Source organism: Aotus nancymaae, unplaced genomic scaffold (assembly GCF_030222135.1).
Source record: "Aotus nancymaae isolate 86718 unplaced genomic scaffold, 86718_ANA_hifiasm-v0.15.2.pri h1tg000010l, whole genome shotgun sequence".
NCBI classification, from domain to species: Eukaryota; Metazoa; Chordata; class Mammalia; order Primates; family Aotidae; genus Aotus; species Aotus nancymaae.
Window position 1 is genome coordinate 75,891,977 of NW_026988421.1, and position 12,934 is coordinate 75,904,910.

Here is a 12,934-nt window from a genome sequence, read left to right on the forward strand (position 1 = left end):
TTGGTTAGAAAGAATAAATAACATCTAGTATTTGATAGCACAACAGGGTGACAACAGACAAGAATTATTTAATTGTACGTTTTAGAGTAAATAAAAGAATGTAATTGAATTATTTGTAAAAAATGAAAATAAAAGGATACATCCATTTACCCTGCTGTGATTATGACACATTATAGGCCTGTATCAAATAATTTTATATACCGCATAAATATGTACACCTACAATGTACCCCAAAAAATTTTTAAAGACTGTCATTCAGAATTAACACAGTGTATATTTACAATTGAAATGAGGCTTCTTGTAACCAAGAAGAGACTAGTGATGGTTGGCTGCTGTTGAAATGGCTGCTAACTTACCACTTTGCTAATAGTATAAACTGAGTTATCATGGTGATATTGCTAGTAGCCATTTTAGTAAAGGATTTAACAGAAAATGAACGTCATTTGAAAGTTGCAGAAGCTAAAGTTCTCTTAATCACTACTTTCATCAATCTGTAAACTGGTTTCTCTCTCTCTCTGTGTGTGTGTGTGTGTGTGTGTGTGTGAAAGAGAGAGAGAGAAATGGAGTTTTGCTTTTGCTGCCTAGGCAACAATGTGCAATGGCGTGATCTTGGCTCACCACAACCTCTGCCTCCTGGGTTCAAGCAGTTCTCCTGCCTCAGCCTCCTGAGGCATGTGCCACCACACCCGGCTAATTTTCTATTTTTAGTAGAGATGGGGTGTTACATAATATTCAGGAGCCTGGAGAAACCAATGGGTGAAACAGGAGGATTTTATTAAGGTGGCCACCAGTTCGGCGGATTTGCATCCCAAGGCTGAGAGCCTAACAAAGACAGGGCTTGATTTGTTATATAGCCAGGATGACATAGCAACTAACAGGTTTACAGAAGCCAGAGGAAAGAACAGTTAACTTGTGATATGTCTTGTGATGTGTGTTACATTTGAAAATCGCATTTTGAGGAACACATTGCACATTTTTTGGGTGTTATATTACCCTGTGACTTTGCAGCTGGTCTGCAAGAAAAATGAGAGTCTTGAGATGCCTGGGAACTTTGCTGAGAAAGTAGGGAGAGTAGATAAGGTAGATTTTATAGGGAGTTAGTTAATTTCAAGCAGAACTGAGGGTTAGGTTTTATATTGAACACAACAGTGTAAACTTTATTATGTAGCAGTTACAGACTACTATTGTTATTATTTAATTTCCCTCTTCAGGGGTTTCTCCATGTTGTTTCTCCATGGGTCACACTGGTCTCGAACTCCCGACCTCAGATGATCGACTCATCTTAGCCTCCCAAAGTTCTGGGATTACAGGCGTGAGCCACTGTGCCCAGCTTGTAAAGTGGTTTCCTGAAGGGAGCAAAATATGTAATGATGAACACTTAGCTCCACCATAGTGGCAGTTAAATTGATCTCAAGACCTGCAGCTAATCTGGTGGGGCTCTAGCCCTAGTTCCAAGGTCAGAGAATACACAGAGAAATGTGCAGGTGTCCACAGATATGAGCTCCAGAGGAAGTGATGACAGAGGCCAGCCCCCAAGATGACCAGTTCTACCTAGTGCCATTTACGAACGCAGAAGCATCAGGAGCTATGCTCTGAAGAGGAGCTATGCTCACAATCTTTGGAGATTGAAAAACATTACAACAAAGTGTTTAATGGACATTTATCTTGTCCCTCTGCTGTTGATTATTTATAATGGTCTCTTTTTGACCGTAAATTGAACCTTTTAAAAATTAGTGTCTATCAGATTTTTCTTCAAACTTTCAACATCTGTTAATCTTGTTAGGATGTACTTTTCTTCTGAAACATCACTAATTATCAGGAAAATGCAAATTAAAACCACAATGTAATACCACCTTACTCCTGCAAGAATTGGCCATAATTAAAATATCAAAAAATCATCTATGCTGGTATGGATTTGGTTAAAAGGGAATGCATTCATGTTTCATTTCCGGTACAAGTTTTTTCCTGAGATTTCAAAGGGAACTGGGAAAGTTGCATGCTTTCTTGTATTTCTTTGCTAGATCGAGTTCTGTCCAGTGTGAGTTATGTCATGAATTCTAATAAACTAGAGCACATGATGGCTTTACCACATTTCTTACATAAGAATAATGTTTTTGAAGATAGCCCCGTGAACTAACATGGTCCTGTGTTGGTTTTGTTGTGTTTCTCCTTCCCCAGGTATAGGTTGAAAACATCCTTCTTGGAGCTAATTAATTATAATACCAACATTTCTGAAAGCGTTTTTACCAGACACTATTTCTATCTTCGTCACTTGGCATTCAGTCATGGCCTGGGTATGCCACCTTACCTTCTTGACAGAGCAAGAGCATGGAAACTGCACGTAAGGCTATGAAGTTACTAAGTGGGTTTTCAGTCAAACACCAGTGCTAACATTTATGAGTAGGTCATATGAAGTAGTGATTAGAAAAATGGAAAGCTTCAAAATTAACATACTGAAGAGCTTATTAACCTTTTGGCATTCTATTTCCTGTATCTCTTATGGTTTTTATAAGGATTCATGTTTTTTGAAAATGATAGATATTGTCTCTTTTGTGGCCATAATTCAGAATGTTTTAATCAAATTAAATTCATTCTTAATGAATTTGAACGTTTTGAACCTTTGCCCTTGCAAATAATCATACAGAAATGATTTCTTGCCATTTTATTTCTAACGATGTCTACATACATAATGCACTTACCACTCTTGACTACTATGTATTACTCAGTTTGCAAATTTCTGTCATTTTCTACCATGTATACCACAGTGCAGTCAGTCCCATGGGTGTGTTAGACAAACCATTAGTGCCTAAGCCGAGAGACCTGCACTTAGACAGTATGAGGTGTGCGTGTCTCAACTACTGGCCGCAGGAAGTACATGGGATTTTACTGGAAATGATAACTTTTATGGGACAAAATAATATTTATGATTTGTGACTTTTGGTAAGTACACAACAAAATTACTACTCACAGCTGACAAGGATGAACATTTAAAATTGGCATGTTCTGTGTCATTGTGGAAGTATTTTAAAATAATAGAGTTTTCTACCATAAGCATAAAAGTAGTGCCTTTTGATGCTTAATCATTAGACTTTGTTGACATTTCAATACAATCCAGCACATGCCTGCCTGGTTACAATTTTCTTTGAGTATATAATAACTTACAGATTGGGTAGAATGTGAATGGATTAATAAACTAGGTGTGCTTTTGTTATTTTTAAGGCACAAGTGCACAGGTAACGATGTTACTGTTAGAAGCCTGTCACAATACGGTGACATTGTGGGGATCCCAATTTTTAAGTAACTTAATAAAGCAAGCTCCCCTTTGCTCCAGCAATCTAATTCTAGCCCTGAAAGGAGGTGACCTAAGTAAGCTGCCGGAAGTTGGCCGTGTAAACCTCAGCCAAAGTAGCTGTAGCCGAACTATCTAAAGGAGTCTGCATGTGTGGCTTCTCATCAGTGGTGATTGTTAAAAGGATGGAACCCTTTTTAAAATTGTACCTCTTTTCTGTTTGACATTCTTAGGCTTTGTCAAGGATGGAACAAGATGAAATGTTCTATACTGGTCGCAAGACCAGGTCTTTCAGCGCTGATGACTTAATTGGTCTTCAGCACGCTAAGGCCATCCTCTCCTGAAGGAAGAAATGAGGGGTAATGTAACATCTGAACCCCTCACCAAAAAAGACAGGAAAATACCACCTCTCCTGCTAAATAACTGGAAAATTTGTATTTTCAAAGGAAGAAATACCTCAATTCAAGTTAACTCAAGGACAACTAAGATTGCACTTTATAGTAAAGAATGGGACCTTGTCAGGGCAACAATACAGTCTTACACTCTTCTGTCCCTTTGAATGTAAACAGAGTTATAGAAACCACTCCAAAGTGAAGGCTCCTTCTGCCCACTCAACAGATAACTTGCTTAGTGTGTTGGCTGATAGCTGTGAATTGTGTCAGGCTTTCTTTGTTTTGTTTTCAGATGAGTCTCTGTTGCCAGGCTAGAGGGCAGTGGCATGGTCTCAGCTCAATGCAATTTCCACCTTCTAGGTCCAAGCCATTCTCCTGCCTCAGCCTCCCTCCTTAATTAAATGCTTTATTTTAAGAAGCTGGGATTACAGGGGCACCCGGCCTATGTAAGGCTTTTAAAACAATAGTTTAAATTTTTTAGATTTTAAAAGATAACTTTTTTGTTTTTTTAAAATATTTTTTCTTTTCCCCCAAATTGCAGTGTTAGTATTAAAACATGTCAAAGGAGTTCATGAATAGCACAGTCTTTTCTTCCTGAGTGTCCTCCCATTCAGGTGTCCCAGCCTGCTTGCAGCAGCCATAGACGGGGCCTTTATACTGAAGGGCCTTTATACTGTATGTTGGCTCAGACTGAAGGCAGAGCACAGTCCGGGAGCTGGGGAAAGGAGACAAACTTAAGCAAAGTTGTCATGGAATTCCTGGAACCCAGGAGGCAAAGGTTGCAGTGAGCCGAGATTGCACCAGTGCACTCCAGGGTGACAGAGTGAGACTCTGTCTCATCAGTAAATAAACAAATGTTTTCAATAAAGTCTTGTTTTAACCAATTATAGTTTGTATTTCTGTAATTTTGTTAATATAAAAGACCCACCTCTAGAAAGACTATTAGGATTTTCTTCTTACTCATATCCAACTAAATTATACCACCCCGTTTTCTAAAAAAAAAAAAAAAAGTTTCCATTAACTAATCTTATTATCAATTTACACAGATGATTCACAACATGCTTAGACTTTCCGTTTTGCCTAAATATTCTCTTCTTGAACAACCTGGTCATTTTATTTTAGGACAAAAAATTTACCACACAAGATTCCTTCTTATATAAAATTGCTTTTTTTCACCTTTATCAAAAATACCTCTTTATATCTTTAACTTTCTTCTCTTATTTCCTGGTTCATGTTGCCTCATTTTATACATAACTTTTATAAATAAAAGCTTTGACTTAGGCAAAGATATTGACCTCCTAATAAGAACATTTTAAAAGTGTTTTCCTACATTTTTTGAGTTGGAAATTACCCAGCTATTTAATATCTGTTAATAACCTTAGATACCAAATCATATGACAAGTCTGTTTACAACCATTTATTCCATTACCTTTACGTGATTATTTAATATTTTTTCTAGATGATGAAAACTGTGATAGTCATTATTTAAATTCCCTGTTAACCATTTTTATAGCTGTGAATTTCAGGTGTTTAAGTAATTTTCTTTTCTTTTTTTGTTTGTTTGTTTGAGCCAGTTTTGCTTTTATTGCCCAGGCTGGAGTGCAGTGGTGCAATCTGTGTTCACTGCCACCTCCGCCGACTGGGTTCAAGTGATTCTCTTGCCTCGGCCTCCCAAGTAGCTGGGACTACAGGTGCCTACCACCACACAGGCTAATTTTTTTTGTATTTTTAGTAGAGACAGGGTTTCACCATGTTGGCCAGGCTGGTCTCGAACTTCTGCCATCAGGTGATCAGCCCCCCATCGGCCTCCCAAAGTACTCCCAAATTAGAGGCATGAGCCACCGTGCCCAGCCTATTTAAGTAAATTTCTTAAGGTTAAATATAAGGGTATTTTACCAATAAGTCAGAATGTAGATGTTTTCATTAAACCAAATTACACAAGCAAAGATCATTCTGTCTCGGGTGGGGTTGTATAGTTTTATAACCCTTATAACAAATCTTCATAGTATTCTGCAGGAATAAGCATGAAATCATGTGATCAACAAATGCAGACAACAATGTTGGAAATTTTCACAGCATTTCTAATACTTTCTCAATAATTTGAAAGCCAGCTTATTTATAAAAGATTTTACTTAAGTCACATAAATGTGAAAAAGCCTTTGACTAGTCTTTTTATTGATAAAATGGTTGACTTATGTACTTGTATTGTTCTTTCAGCCAATGAATTAGAGCTCTCTATAGTAGAGAAATATTGTGTACACTACACATAAATACATAAATCTATTTGTCATGCTCTCAGAAATATGACTTACAGATTCATGAGACCTCTTTTCTTTATCGTAGACTTTTAAATTTTTTCATTTTTTTATTTAAATAGTTTTTGGGGTAACAGAAGATAGTTCTTTACATTTTATTTCAAAATGAATCATTGAAATAATTTTAATGGTTTTATTTCTAACACTTGGTACTAGTGCTGGCTTGTTTTTGAAGAAAGATTGATTGAGCATTTAATATTATTTGGAACATATGTAGAAAACGGTTTCTGCTTTCTTGTTCTTCAGTGGTGATTTTTGAGATTTCGGTGCACCCATCACCTGAGCAGTGTACACTACCCAATGTGTAGTCTTTTATCCCTCACCAACCTCCTGCCCTTTCCCCCAAGGCCCCAGAATCCATCGTATCATTCTTATGCCTTTGCACCCTCATAGCTTAGTTCCCACTTAAAAGTGAGAAAATAAGATGTGTGGTTTTCTATTCCTCAGTTACTTCACTTAGAATAATGGTCTCCAATTTCATCCATAATATTGGTCCTTTTCATGGGTGAGTAGTATCTGTGGCATAAATGAGGTCTAGGGAACTCCAAGGCTACTGAGAGTAGGTGGGCTAGAGACATGGGTGAGAGTGGATAATTGCTATTCTCTAGGCCCTCCCTGCTTCATGAGTGCAAGCTGCTTTGGCAGCTCTGGGTGGCACCTGCCAAGGTTGCTGGGACTCAGGGATGCAAGGACAGAAGAGGGAAAGAGCACACCCTTCTCTTCCTCCCATACCCAGGGTATATCTGCTAGGAAGAGAAGGAAACCAGGTGTGCCTGCTCCCCTGTTTTCAGATGGGTAGCCATCCATCTTCTGTCTGTACCCCTTTGAAATCCATCCTGAACCCCTGGGACTCCTTTGCAAAAACATCTTTTCTTTCTCCTCTTCTGTATTCACAGAGCAGTAATTTTGTCTCTATACTATGGGATACTTTCCTCAGATGTATCCTCCAAACTGAGAAAAGTTAAGTTTTCAAACCTTAAACTGGTTGGCTTAGGATTGGGCTCAGGGGAAGGGAACCCAGAAGCACAACTTGCTGGCCAAAGGGCCAAGTTTCTTTTTACCAGTGGGGTTTTTGGCCTCCCTCTCCTGTGCAAACTGGTAAAAGGCCTTGGGACTTTTGAGCTGTCCTGACACCTCCCCTTATTTTGATTCACTTCAATTTGTTTTGTATTGTTGGAGAAAGAGTTTCTCTCTTGTGGCCCAAGCTGGAGTGCAGTGGGAGATCTTGGCTCACCAACCTCCACTTCCCAGGTTCAAGAGATTCTCTTGCCTCAGGCTCCCTAGTAGCTGGGATTACAGGCACCTGCCACCATGCCCATGTAGTGTTTTGTATTTTTAGTATTTTTAGTAGAGACGGGGTTTCACTCTGTTGGCCAGGCTGGTCTCAAACTCCTGACTTCAGGCAACCCACCTGCCTCAGCCTCCAAAAAGTGCTGGGATTACAGGCGTGAGCCACCGCACCCAGCTCATTTTGTTTTGATACATGTTTTTTTTTTTTTTCTTCATGCTTTGGCCATTCAGGGAATGTCCTTTTATTCTCTAACATTATACAAATCATAGTTTAATTTCTGCTGCTTGAGACAGAGACTATCTGCAGGGGTTTGAAAAAAAAAAGTGCTTTTGACATCTCCAAACCAAACCTCCACTTGGAGTCATGCATTCTTTGATAGTTAAAGTTAAATGAATGAATGAGTCCCGAGATGCTGCCTTTTCCTACACATTAGAAACTCAGAGTTGGAAAGAAGCATAACGATTGGGTAGTCAGTTCTCAATTCTTCTACAGCATCTAGTTTAGCTTGAACACCTTGAGTGATGGAGGATTCATTTTCCACAACAATCTGTTCCTTTGTCTTTTAGCACAGATGATTAGAACTTTCTTGTTTTCTTAAGCCACTTTCTGTTTTCCTTCAATAGATCCAAGTTGTCCTCAGTATGACCAATACAAGGTAAGTTGTATTACTCTTTCACATGACAACTGTTCTTTGGAGAAAGGGAAGGGAGACCCAGAGCTTGCCCTTGAAAAATCCACGTTGCGCCACAGTGATCAGAGAGTTCCAAATCTGAGAGCTTCCTATGTTGGACAAGGTAGTAGAATTGAGCACTGAGCTTCACAACATTGGGTCCTGGGTTGGGTCTTCAGACATGTCACCTGAACCAGGTGGATGTGGTCATGTTCAGAGGTCTTACAGAGAAGAACAGGCCCCCCAATTTGAACTCTATTTGGAAGTGAGGTTATCTCCTCAGCCCCACTCAGGAAATTGGAGAGTATTGTCATTGCTCACTTTAGGCGCTTATGGTAACAAAACGGGACTAATGCTAGCAGGGTATCTGGATTTTCAACCCACTGTAGCAAGTCTGAGGCTCTCCCAAAAGCTTGTAGCTTACTGAGTAGAAGTCATTGACACAAATTCTCCATTTCTGAAGGTTCCAAAGGGGTGAGGCAGAGAAAGTGACATGAAAACAAGAGACTAAAATGAAAAAGTCAAGCTTTCCCAAGAGGGCATGGCCATTACCACCACTTCCATTTTATCGTGAACCTAAAACATTCTAATCAAATGGAAAGTGTGTCAGTGGAAATGACACTCTGTGGCACTATCCTGTTGTTAAGGTTACTTTAGAAATAGAATAATTTCACACAGATTAGTGGTATGTGTCCCTGAGGACTGTAAACTACAAACAGAAAACTTAACCTTTAGGATAATACTGTATTGCATTGTCATTTTACACAGTTCAATTTTCTTTTCTTTTCTTTTTTTTTTTTTATTGCATTTTAGGTTTTGGGGTACATGTGAAAAACATGCGAGGTTGTTGCATAGGTGCACACGTGGCAGTATGATTTGCTGCCTACCTCCCCTTCACCTATATCTGGCATTTCTCCCCATGCTATCCCTCCCCAACTCCCCACCCCCCCCGCTATTCCCCCTCCCCTCAACAGACCCCCATGTATAGTGCTCCCCTCCCTGTGTCCATGTGTTCTCCTTGTTCAACACCCGCCTATGAGTGAGAACATGTGGTGTTTGATTTTGTGTTCTTGTGTCAGTTTGCTGAGAATGATGTTTTCCAGGTTCATCCATGTCCCTACGAAGGATGTGAACTCCTCGTTTTTAATGGCTGCATAATATTCCATGGTGTATATGTGCAACATTTTTCCTGTCCAGTCTATCATAGATGGGCATTTGGGCTGGTTCCAGGTCTTTGCTATTGTAAACTGTGCTGCAATGAACATTCGTGTGCATGTGTCCTTATAGTAGAACGATTTATAATCCTTTGGATATATGCCCAGTAATGGGATTAATGGGTCAAATGGAATTTCTATTTCTAGGTCCTTGAGGAATCGCCACACTGTTTTCCACAGTGGTTGAACTAATTTACACTCCCACCAACAGTGTAAAAGTGTTCCTATTTCTCCACATCCTCTCCAGCATCTGTTGTCTCCAGATTTTTTAATGATCGCCATTCTAACTGGCGTGAGATGGTATCTCAATGTAGTTTTGATTTGCATTTCTCTAATGACCAGTGATGATGAGCATTTTTTCATATGTTTGTTTGCCTCATGTATGTCTTCTTTTGTAAAGTATCTGTTCATATCCTTCGCCCATTTTTGAATGGGCTTGTTTGTTTTTTTCTTGTAAATCTTTTTTAGTTCATTGTAAATTCTGGATATCAGCCCTTTGTCAGACGGGTCGGCTGCAAAAATTTTTTCCCATTCTGTTGTTTGCCGATTCACTCTATTGACTGTTTCTTTTGCCGTGCAAAAGCTGTGGAGTTTGATTAGGTCCCATTTGTCTATTTTGGCTTTTGTTGCCAATGCTTTTGGTGTTTTGGTCATAAAGTCCTTGCCTACGCCTATGTCCTGAATGGTTTTGCCTAGGTTTCCTTCTAGTGTTTTTATGGTGTTACGTCTTATGTTTAAGTCTTTAATCCATCTGGAGTCAATTTTAGTGTAAGGTGTCAGGAAGGGGTCCAGTTTCTGCTTTCTGCATATGGCTAGCCAGTTTTCCCAACACCACTTATTGAACAGGGAATCCTTTCCCCATTACTTGTTTTTTTCAGGTTTGTCAAAGATCGGGTGGTTGTAGATATGTTGTGTCGCCTCCGATGCCTCTGTTCTGTTCCATTGGTCTATATCTCTGTTTTGGTACCAGTACCATGCTGTTTTGATTACTGTAGCCTTGTAGTAGAGTTTGATGTCCGGTAGTGTGATGCCTCCCGCTTTGTTCTTTTTGCTTAGAATTGACTTGGCTATGCGGGCTCTCTTTTGGTTCCATATGAAGTTTAAGGTGGTTTTTTCCAGTTCTGTGAAGAAGGTCATTGGTAGCTTGATGGGGATAGCGTTGAATCTGTAAATTACTTTGGGCAGTATGGCCATTTTCACGATATTAATTCTTCCTAACCATGAACATGGAATGTTTCTCCATCTGTTTGTATCCTCTCTTATTTCGTTGAGCAGTGATTTGTAGTTCTCCTTGAAGAGGTCCTTTACGTTTCTGGTTAGTTGTATTCCTAGGTATTTTATTCTCTTTGTAGCAATTGTGAATGGCAGTTCGTTCTTGATTTGGCTCTCTTTAAGTCTGTTATTGGTGTATAGGAATGCTTGTGATTTTTGCACATTGATTTTGTATCCTGAGACTTTGCTGAAGTTGCTTATCAGTTTCAGGAGATTTTGGGCTGAGGTGATAGGGTCTTCTAGATATACAATCATGTCATCTGCAAATAGAGACAATTTGACTTCCTCCTTTCCTAATCGAATACCCTTTATTTCTTTTTCTTGCCTGATTGCTCTGGCTAGAACTTCCAGTACTATATTGAATAGGAGTGATGAGAGAGGGCATCCTTGTCTAGTGCCAGATTTCAAAGGGAATGCTTCCAGTTTTTGCCCATTCAGTATGATATTGGCTGTCGGTTTGTCATAAATAGCTTTTATTATTTTGAGATATGTTCCGTCAATACCTAGTTTATTGAGGGTTTTTAGCATAAAGGGCTGTTGAATTTTGTCGAAGGCCTTCTCTGCATCAATTGAGATAATCATGTGGTTTTTGTTTTTGGTTCTGTTTATGTGGTGAATTACATTTATAGACTTGCGTATATTGAACCAGCCTTGCATCCCCGGGATGAATCCTACTTGATCATGGTGGATAAGCTTTTTGATGTGTTGTTGTAATCAGCTTGCCAGTATTTTATTGAAGATTTTTGCATCTATGTTCATCATGGATATTGGCCTGTATTTTTTTTTTTCTTTTTTGCCAGAGACAGGCTGCTGTCCTGGGGGATGGACTTGAGGGTCTGGGGCAGGGGTGACCAGCTCCCATTTTTAAGGGAACCTGCTTTCTTTTCAGCCATACTTTCTCTAGGGCTGCAAAGCCAAACTCCTATCCAGTGACTAGTTGGGGGAACATGTAGGCATGGCGTTTATAGGTTGCTGCATTGCATCATTTCACAGTGGTCCTGTGTATTTAGAAAAACAGAACAAGCAAAACAGAACAACATCTCTCTAGTTAATAAGATGTACACTCCTAGAATGAGGATCATGGCCTTAAATGAAGCAGCATCCCCATGTGTGCCTACATGCACATGCACCTTTTTTTAATTTATAAATTTGCTACTTGTATTAACAGTTGTAAAAATAATTTTATATGAGTGGAATAATTAGTGATTTATTTAACTATAAAGGAGTTATTAAATACCAACTAAATACTTCTTCAACACAGTATATGTTAGTACCCAAAATATTTCTACAAAGTTATGACAAAAGATTTTGAAGGATAGTAATAGGATAGAGTCTCTTTCTCTCAGCCCTAGAGAAGACCGGGGGAAGGAGAAACTCCATGTGTGTATATGTGGTATGTAGTGTGCATGTGTGGTGTACACATGGTGTGTGGTGTGGTGTGTGGTGTATGTGATATCTGTGCATGGCTGTGGGAGTGTGTGAATGGGATGTGTGTATGATGTGTGTGTGTGATGCAGTATGTGTGCTGTGGTGTGTGCTGTGGTGTGTGCTGTGGTGTGTGGTGTGTGTGTGGTGTGGTGTGTGGTGTGTGGCGTGTGGCGTGTGGTGTGCGGTGTGGTATGTGGTGTGCGGTGTGGTGTGGTGTGTGGTGTGTGGTGTGCAGCGTGGTGTGTGGTGTGTGATGTAGTGTGTAGTGTACAGTGTGGTATGTGGTGTGCAGTGTGGTGTGGTGTGTGGCGTGGTGTGTGTGGTGTGTGGTGTGTGGTGTGTGGTGTGATGTGGTGTGTGGTGTGGTGTGTGGTTTGTGGCGTGGTGTGTGGCGTGGTGTGTGGCGTGGTGTGTGTGGTGTGTGGTGTAGTGTGTGGTGTGTGGTGTGGTGTGTGATGTGTAGTATGGTGTGTGATGTGTGGTGTGGTGTGCTGTGTGGTGTGTGGTATGCTGTGTGGCGTGGTATGTGGTGTTGTGTGTGATGTGGTGTGTGGTATGTGGTGTGGTGTGTGGTGTGGTGTGTGATGTGTGGTGTGTGTGATGTGGTGTGTGGTATGTGGTGTGTGTGGTGTGGGGTGTGGCGTGCGGTGTGGTGTGTGGTGTGGTGTGTGGTGTGTGGTGTGGTGTGTGATGTGTGGTGTGGTGTGCTGTGTGGTGTGTGGTGTGGTGTGTGGTGTGTGGTGTGTGTGGTGTGGTGTGTACTGTCAGGTGTGTGGTGTGGGGTGTGGTGTGGTGTGTGGTGTGGTTTGTGGTGTGGTGTGCAGCATGGTGTGTGGTGTGGTGTGCGGTTTGGTGTGCGGTGTGGTGTGCGATGTGGTGTGTGGTGTGTGGTGTGTGGTGTGGGGTGTGGTGTGGTGTGTGGTGTGTGGTGTGTGGCGTGTGGTGTGGTGTGTGGTGTGTGGAGTGTGGTGTGTGGCATGGTGGGATGTGTGGTGTGTGGTGTGTGGTGTGTGGTGTGGTGTGTGGCGTGTGGCGTGTGGTGTGCGGTGTGGTATGTGGTGTG